The following is a 7,597-nucleotide window of genomic DNA, read 5'->3' as shown; positions in this document are numbered from 1 at the left end:
TTAATGTTATTTATTGTTTCAGAAATTAAGTAATGAAACCCGCAAAAGGGCATCCAAGCCCTTATATCCATACCGAGCTTCTCGAGCAGGGTATAGAGGAATCGAGGAAAAAATTTATAAGTATTGTTAATTTGTAAGTACATTATTGGTTATGTTTTGTATGCATATATATCTAATTACATTATTATTGGTTATGTTTTGTTAGTTGGAGAACAAAAGCGATACACCTATGACTCCACATGGAGTAGAACTTGATGTTCTATGGATGGGTGCCTGTAAGAACAAGGATGGGGTCAGCGACGATGAGGAAGTTCAAGAAGCGGAAACACGTGTTGTAAGAGCTCATTTTTAATTATACTTAATTTCCATACTTTATTTATCAAAATGTGATTAAAGAACATTATGTTTTTTCTTGATTTGTCAGATTGCCCTAAAAGAAAAGGAGGCAAACCCGGATAGTCGTATATACTTGACAAGGCACTAGGACCGCCTATCTACCCTGGCCATATCCGAGATGCAAGATTTGGGGTTAGCCAGCGAACATTTGTACCCCATCCAAAGCATGCAACCAAATCCCAAATGAGTCAGGTTCAAAATCAACTAGATGGCCTCATGCAACGGTTCAACGAATTTGAGCATTCAATGAAGGCGAAGGAGGCTGAGTGACAACGACTAGCTAGTAATCGCTTAACATAGTGCTTAATCGATTAATTGTTTGAATGTTATTTATTGACATTATTAATTGTTCTATATATTTAATTAGTTGTCATTAATCGAATGTCATAATGTAATTACTAATTTGAATTTCATTAAAAAAATGAATTAGTAAAAAAAATATTATATCTTCCACAGTGTTTCCTTAAGATTGCATTGTGGAACATTTACCTTCTTTATATTTGAATGGGGACTTGTTCCACAATGTTTCCTTAAGGTTACACTGTTGATTATGTATCATTGACAGCGTTATCTTCACTATGCAATGTTGATTTTGTATAATTGACACTGACATCGTAACTTTGCGCTATGAAGATACTATATTACCTTAAAAAATTAAAATGTTCCTGCATTCTCACACATTCATCAGCAATCCCAACACTCATTTACTCAGTAGCAAAACACATTTACTCTCAAAATCAACCTCGAAAATCATTCACTCATTCAACATAAAAAATCATTCACTCATTTTACACGAAAATCATTCAACACCAATTTCGAAAATCCTTTACTCGTTTAACCTCAAAATCATCAGTCACACATTCAACACCTAATTGAAAGTGAGTTTTTCATATAGTTATTTGCCTTTTTAATTAAATTATATTTAGCTTGTATTGAGTTATAAATATTTTCCTTATAAATGAGTGAAAGTGATTTCACTCATTTAGCTTGTATTGAGTTGGAGTTTCTGAGTTCCGACTCATTTAGCTTACATTATGAGTTAGGGTTCCCCCTTTTTTAATTACATAATAATGCATTTGCTCTGCTTGGTGAGCTTAACTCTAAGCTTTAGGGATTTATGCTCATTTTATTTTTTCTTAATAGAAAATGGATCGAAAATGGATGAGTGTCAATTGATTGACGAATGAGTATGAAGAATGAGTGAAATCATTTGTTAGGTTTGCAATGGAGAATGTTGAAAACCCTAATAGAATTGTATGTCCTTCCTTAAGATGTTGTTACTCAAACCGAATTACTCCAAATGAGTTAAAAGTTCATTTAGTGTGTCACGATATTGATCAAAGTTACACATGTTGGACAAGACATGATGAAATGCATATGAAAGACAACTACACAAATGCATATAAAGACGATCGTTTCGAGGAAATGGCAAACCTTGTCGAAGAGGATCTTCAGGATTGTCCTGAGATGTTTCAGCAGTTGATAAGTGATGCTGAGAAACCATTATATGATAGGTCTACTAAATTCACAAGATTGGCAGCAGTGTCAAGGTTGTATAAGTTAAAATCTGTTAGGATGGACTGATAAGAATCGACTTGCTTGCACTTCTGAAGGATATGTTGCCGGAAGATAATGTGCTCCCTTCTCGAACCTATGATGCAAAAAAAAATGTTACGCTCCATAGGCATGGACTACACAAGGATACATGCTTGTGAAAATGATTGCATCTTATTTTTTAATGAGTATGCTTCATTAAAGTTTTGTCCTAAATGTAAAGCATCACGATATAAGAAGGACGACTCAATTCTCAAAAAGGTTGTATGGTATTTTCCCATCAAAGCAAGATTCAAGCATATGTTTAGCAATGCCAAAGATGCAAAGAAATTGACATGCCATGATGAAGAAAGGATTAAAGATGGCAAGCTTCGGCATCCTGTAGATTCTCCTCAATGGATAAAAATTGATCACGATTATCCTAGTTTTGGTCAAGAATCAAAAAATCTATGCCTTGCATTGTCAACGGATGGAATTAACCAACATAGTGTTCAAAGTTACTCTCACAGTACATGGCTAGTGATGTTGGTGATATACAACCTACCTCATTCTCTATGCATGAAGCACAAATATGTGATGTTATCTATGTTAATTTCTGGACCTAAACAATCAGGAAATGACATAGACATATATTTGGCTCCATTAATTGAAGACTTGAAGCAAATGTGGGAGACATGCATAAATGTATATGATGCATGTAGAGAAGAAAGCTTCAACTTGAGGGCTTTGTTGTTCGACACAATCAGTGAGTTCCTTGCATATGGTAATCTGTCTAGATATAGTACAAAAGGACATTTTAAATGTCCTGTATGTGAAGACAATACTCATTCAATGAGGTTGGAACACTACAAGAAGAATGTCTTCCTTGGCCATCGTAGATTTTTGCCTTCAGATCATCACTATCAACGATGGAGAAAAGCATTTGATGGAAACAATGAAGAAGGTCATGCTCCTTTGCCATTGACAGGTGACCAATTATTTGAAAAGCTAAAGGGTTTGAATACTAACTATGGTAAACCTTTTGCAAAAGAAATTGCCACAAGTGGGTGGAAGAAAAGGTCAATCTTCTTTGAATTTCCATATTGGAGTTCATTATATGTAAGACATTTCCTCGATGTTATGCATATTGAATAAAAAATGTGTTTCAAAGTCTCCTTGGTATCTTACTCAATGTCTCTAGTAAGACCAAAGATGGCTTGAATGCTAGGTTGGACTTGGTTAGTATGGGAATCAGAAAGGAATTGGGGCCGAGATGAAGGGAAAGCGTACATTTCTACCTCCAGCAGCTTATACTTTGTCGAGGAAGGGGAAAATGGAATTTGTAAATTTATTCATGGTGTTAAAATTCTAGAAGGGACTCTTCCAACATTCAGAAACTCGTATCAATGAAAGACCTCTAGTTAAAAGGTCTTAAGTCTCATGATTGTCATGTACTTATGGAGCATTTCTTGCCTATTGGAATACGGTCAATTCTACCTAAAAAAGTTTGAGGAACCCTAACTAGGTTATGCTTCTTCTTCAAGGCAATTTGTAGCAAAGTGATTGACCCTGAGAAATTACCTGCATTGTAAAGACAAATTATTTTAACTTTATGTGAGCTTGAAATGTATTTCCCACCTTCTTTTTTTGACATAATGGTTCATCTAAGCATTCAACTTGTTCGAGAGACACAACAACGTGGCCCATCCTACATGAGATGGATGTACCCCTTTGAGCGTTATATGAAGACATTAAATGGGTATGTGAAGAACCTATCAAGACCAGAGGGTTGTATTGTCGAGCAATATGTTGTTGAAGAAGCTCTTGATTTTTGTACCGGATACCTTACCAATGGTGATTTCATGCGCATTCTAAAGCCTCGTTATGCAAAAAAAAACATTTGGTGAAGGTATTATTGGGAATGAATTATTGACTATAACAAGAACCAAATTGGAGCAAACACACTTATATGTTTTACATAATGTCGACGAGGTTGAACCATATGTTGAAACACACAAGGAGATGCTAAGCAAGTGTTAGCCAAGTAAGAATGAAAATTGGATTTCCAAAAAGCATAATCGGTGTTTCATAAAGTGGCTAAAAAATCACATTGATGAGGAGTTGAATATAAATGCATATTCGGTTTCCGAAAGATTGAAATGGTTAGTCAATGGTCCAAGCCTTCATGTCTTATCCTACATTGGTTACCTAATTAATGGGTTCACATTTTATACGAAAAAACAAGATGATCAAAGTAAAATGCAAAATAGTGGTGTGACTCTTGTTGCTCGAACTTTACACATGTCAAGTACAAAAGATAGAAACCCAACATAAGCGAACATGGCATACTTTGGAGTGATTGAATGAATATGGGAATTGGATTATACAATGTTTTAGATGCCAGTTTTTTATTGTATGTGGGTTGATAACAACAATGGCTTCTGAGTTGATGAGTTAGGGTTCATGCAAGTGGATCTTAATAGGCCAGGATATAAAGATGAGTCATTTATTCTAGCATCACAAACTCAACAAGTATTCTATATTAGTGACCCAGCTGAACCCATTGTTCTTTTAACTATCAAAATAATCGTCAATAATATTGATGACCAAGAATATGAACATATTGATGAATATGATCCTTTTTTGGGACATATCAGTCGCGTGAGAGAGGACCAACTATGGATGATGATTTATATACAAGAGATGATCACAATGAAGAGCATTGGGTAAATCAATATGTTCCTCCAAACAAGGATGACCCTACAAGACAAAAACAATCAAAGAAAAGAAAAAAGTAGATGCAAGTAGTCTTTGTATAATTATAGCTTAATATTGATTGTTTGTAATTTGTAGAATATTGTTTCTTTGTAATTTGTGTAATTTTTTTATTTGTAATTATGTACCCTGTCAAAACATAATTGGCATGATATTCGTTGTTTGTATTTTGTATTGTATTGATGTTAATAAAACAAACTTCTGGTCTGTATTAATGTGTCTGTGTTGTTCAGAATGTATAAATGTCTGTGATGTTGAGAATGTTTGTTCTACTAATAAATGTATATGCATGTATTAATTTATACAAATCAATAGCGAATTCTAGGAGAAGCCTTGGCATGCGCTATTGTAAAGGATAACTACAACATCGCTTTTTATAGAAAGCGATGTTGTACATTATTAATACAACAACGCTATGCGTGTGATGTGTTGTTGTATTAAGGTGTAGTTTGAGAAAATTTATGAATACTACAACGACACTTTTCTATTATTGCGTTGTTAAATATATGAACTTCAACAACGCAACCATAAGCGCTGTTAATAAGACCTATAAAATGTGTTGTTTATGTAAGACTATATGACAGTGTTTTATGGACGATGCACTGTTATATTGATGCACTATATGACAGCTCTTTGTGGACGATGCGTTGTTGTATTGATGCACTATATGACATCACTTTGTGTGTGTTGCGTTGTGATATATAATCAATACAATAGTATTTGTAAAGCGCTATGTTATATAATCAATAAAACAATGTTCGTAAAGCGCTGTTAATGATGATCATATACTACTACAGTAAAAAAGAAAGCGTCCCAAAGCGTTGTTATATATCTAAAATAAGCGCGATTGAATGACAACTCTGGGGTAGTGATTTTTAGCTAAGAAAAAATTTAATACTTTACACCTAAAAATAGTATACTAACCTTAGTTAAATGGTTAATTCAAATATTAATGCAATTTCAATAAATGTTATTTCTCATTCCTTAATTTAAGAAAATGTTCATTGTAAGTATAAATTTATATTCATTTATTGTTTAATTCTAAAACAAGTAATAAGAAATATGTATAACTCATAACAAATATGTATTCCTTAACTTTTAGATAATGATCATTATGAATATTAGTGTGTCGACTGGTACGCTATGTATGTAGACCCACACTCTTATTTTTTTGATATCAAGTGTATACATAAAGTTTTTATAAATTTCTCAACTTATGCCTATAAATTTATCAAAGTTCCTACATGGAGAAGCATGTTACTTTCCTTCAAAGTTTTCAACTTTGCCCCAATATTTTTTTTCCCATTCTACATAGTGGAATTCTATGGTGAAGGAAAAATATCAAATCCAATTAAATTACTATCCATTTTATGTTTTAGCCACATGTATGTTACAAAATTATTTGCAATGTGTGTTATAAAATTATTAGCAACTTGTATGTTACAAAGTTATTAGCAACTTGTATGTTACAATGACAAATATAAACACAGTGGATATCGTAATATGTAAAATTGGAATATAGAAATTACGTCTGTTCAATTATATATTTTCCCCTTAATCATATTTTGACTTTATACATTAGTATATATATTTATTTAGAGCTTAGATTTGATTCTAATATTAGAATCTTACTATTTCAATATTAAAGTAGTAACAATAAGAAATATAAAATTGAAAAATTATTAATAATTTTATATTATTAATATTTGTTAGTAGTTATTAAGAATAGTAACAATACTAACCGCTTATGAGTTTTATTTGTTTGCAGTTACTTTAGAGTCAAATAATAATAATGTGTATTTTGAAATTAATTTTATTTTATCATCAAATAATAATGAGTTATAAATTTATTAATGATTTTTTAATTAATATGATAATGATATGTTCCTAAATATTTTATAAAGTCTCATGTCCTTCATCTTCAAATAAAACAATACAAAATATGACAAGGTATTTTTCTATCTCTATCCTACTAGTAAAACCAACCACAAAAAATAGAATAGTAATCTTAGGAAAATAACTAATTCAAATATTAATACAATTTCAATCAAGGTTATGTTATTCATAAATAATAGTCCCTTTTTTGTTTAATTCTAAAATAACTAATAAAAAATATGTGTAACTCATAACAAATATGTATTATAAATAATAGAAATTTAACTTCAATAACGTAAATGAATAAACTAAATTCAAACAATGACAATATTAAGTCAAATATGTTTATTATAAAAGTTATCGATCATATTAGAAAAAAAATGTAAACAATAATAATAACTTCCATATGTAAACATTGATTTATTACGTTATTGATATTAAAATTAATTTTAAATATTGATATTTATGATTGTATGAATTCATAATATTAAAAACATCAAATCCATTGTATAAAGTATAATGACCCTTAACTTAAAATAAAGATAGTAATATTATTTTTATTGAAGTTACTGAATAGTGGAATTGTGATAAAGATTAGGGGTGAGCAAGACCTGTCCCGTCTCATAGACTTGTCTCAACCCGATGACTTAGGACGGGTCTGATCCATCCAAATAAATAAAAGATGATAGGCCCGATTAAAAGGGACAAACCGTCGTCAAAAAAGGAAGGGTTCGGGTCTATGTCCGGGTCACCCGGCCTGTCCCTTATAATTATATATCAAGAATAGTTGAATAAGTACATATCAATACTCATTATGTTCTGTCCACATAACTTAAATACTGACAAGCTCACATAATATATCCACGCCACTTATCATAATATCCTTATTTCTTGCCCTTTTTTCATTGTTTAATTCTCCTGGATAGTGAAGGATGGCTACGACGAGAGTAAATGACAATGCAGCGCTTAAGAGTTAGTTATTTTTTCTTTTTCATTGTTTATTTTTCCTCTTTGAAAT

Source organism: Lupinus angustifolius, chromosome LG14, assembly GCF_001865875.1.
Source record: "Lupinus angustifolius cultivar Tanjil chromosome LG14, LupAngTanjil_v1.0, whole genome shotgun sequence".
NCBI lineage: Eukaryota > Viridiplantae > Streptophyta > Magnoliopsida > Fabales > Fabaceae > Lupinus > Lupinus angustifolius.
The sequence above is the reverse complement of the archived record's forward strand: the minus strand, read 5'-3'. Positions refer to the sequence as shown.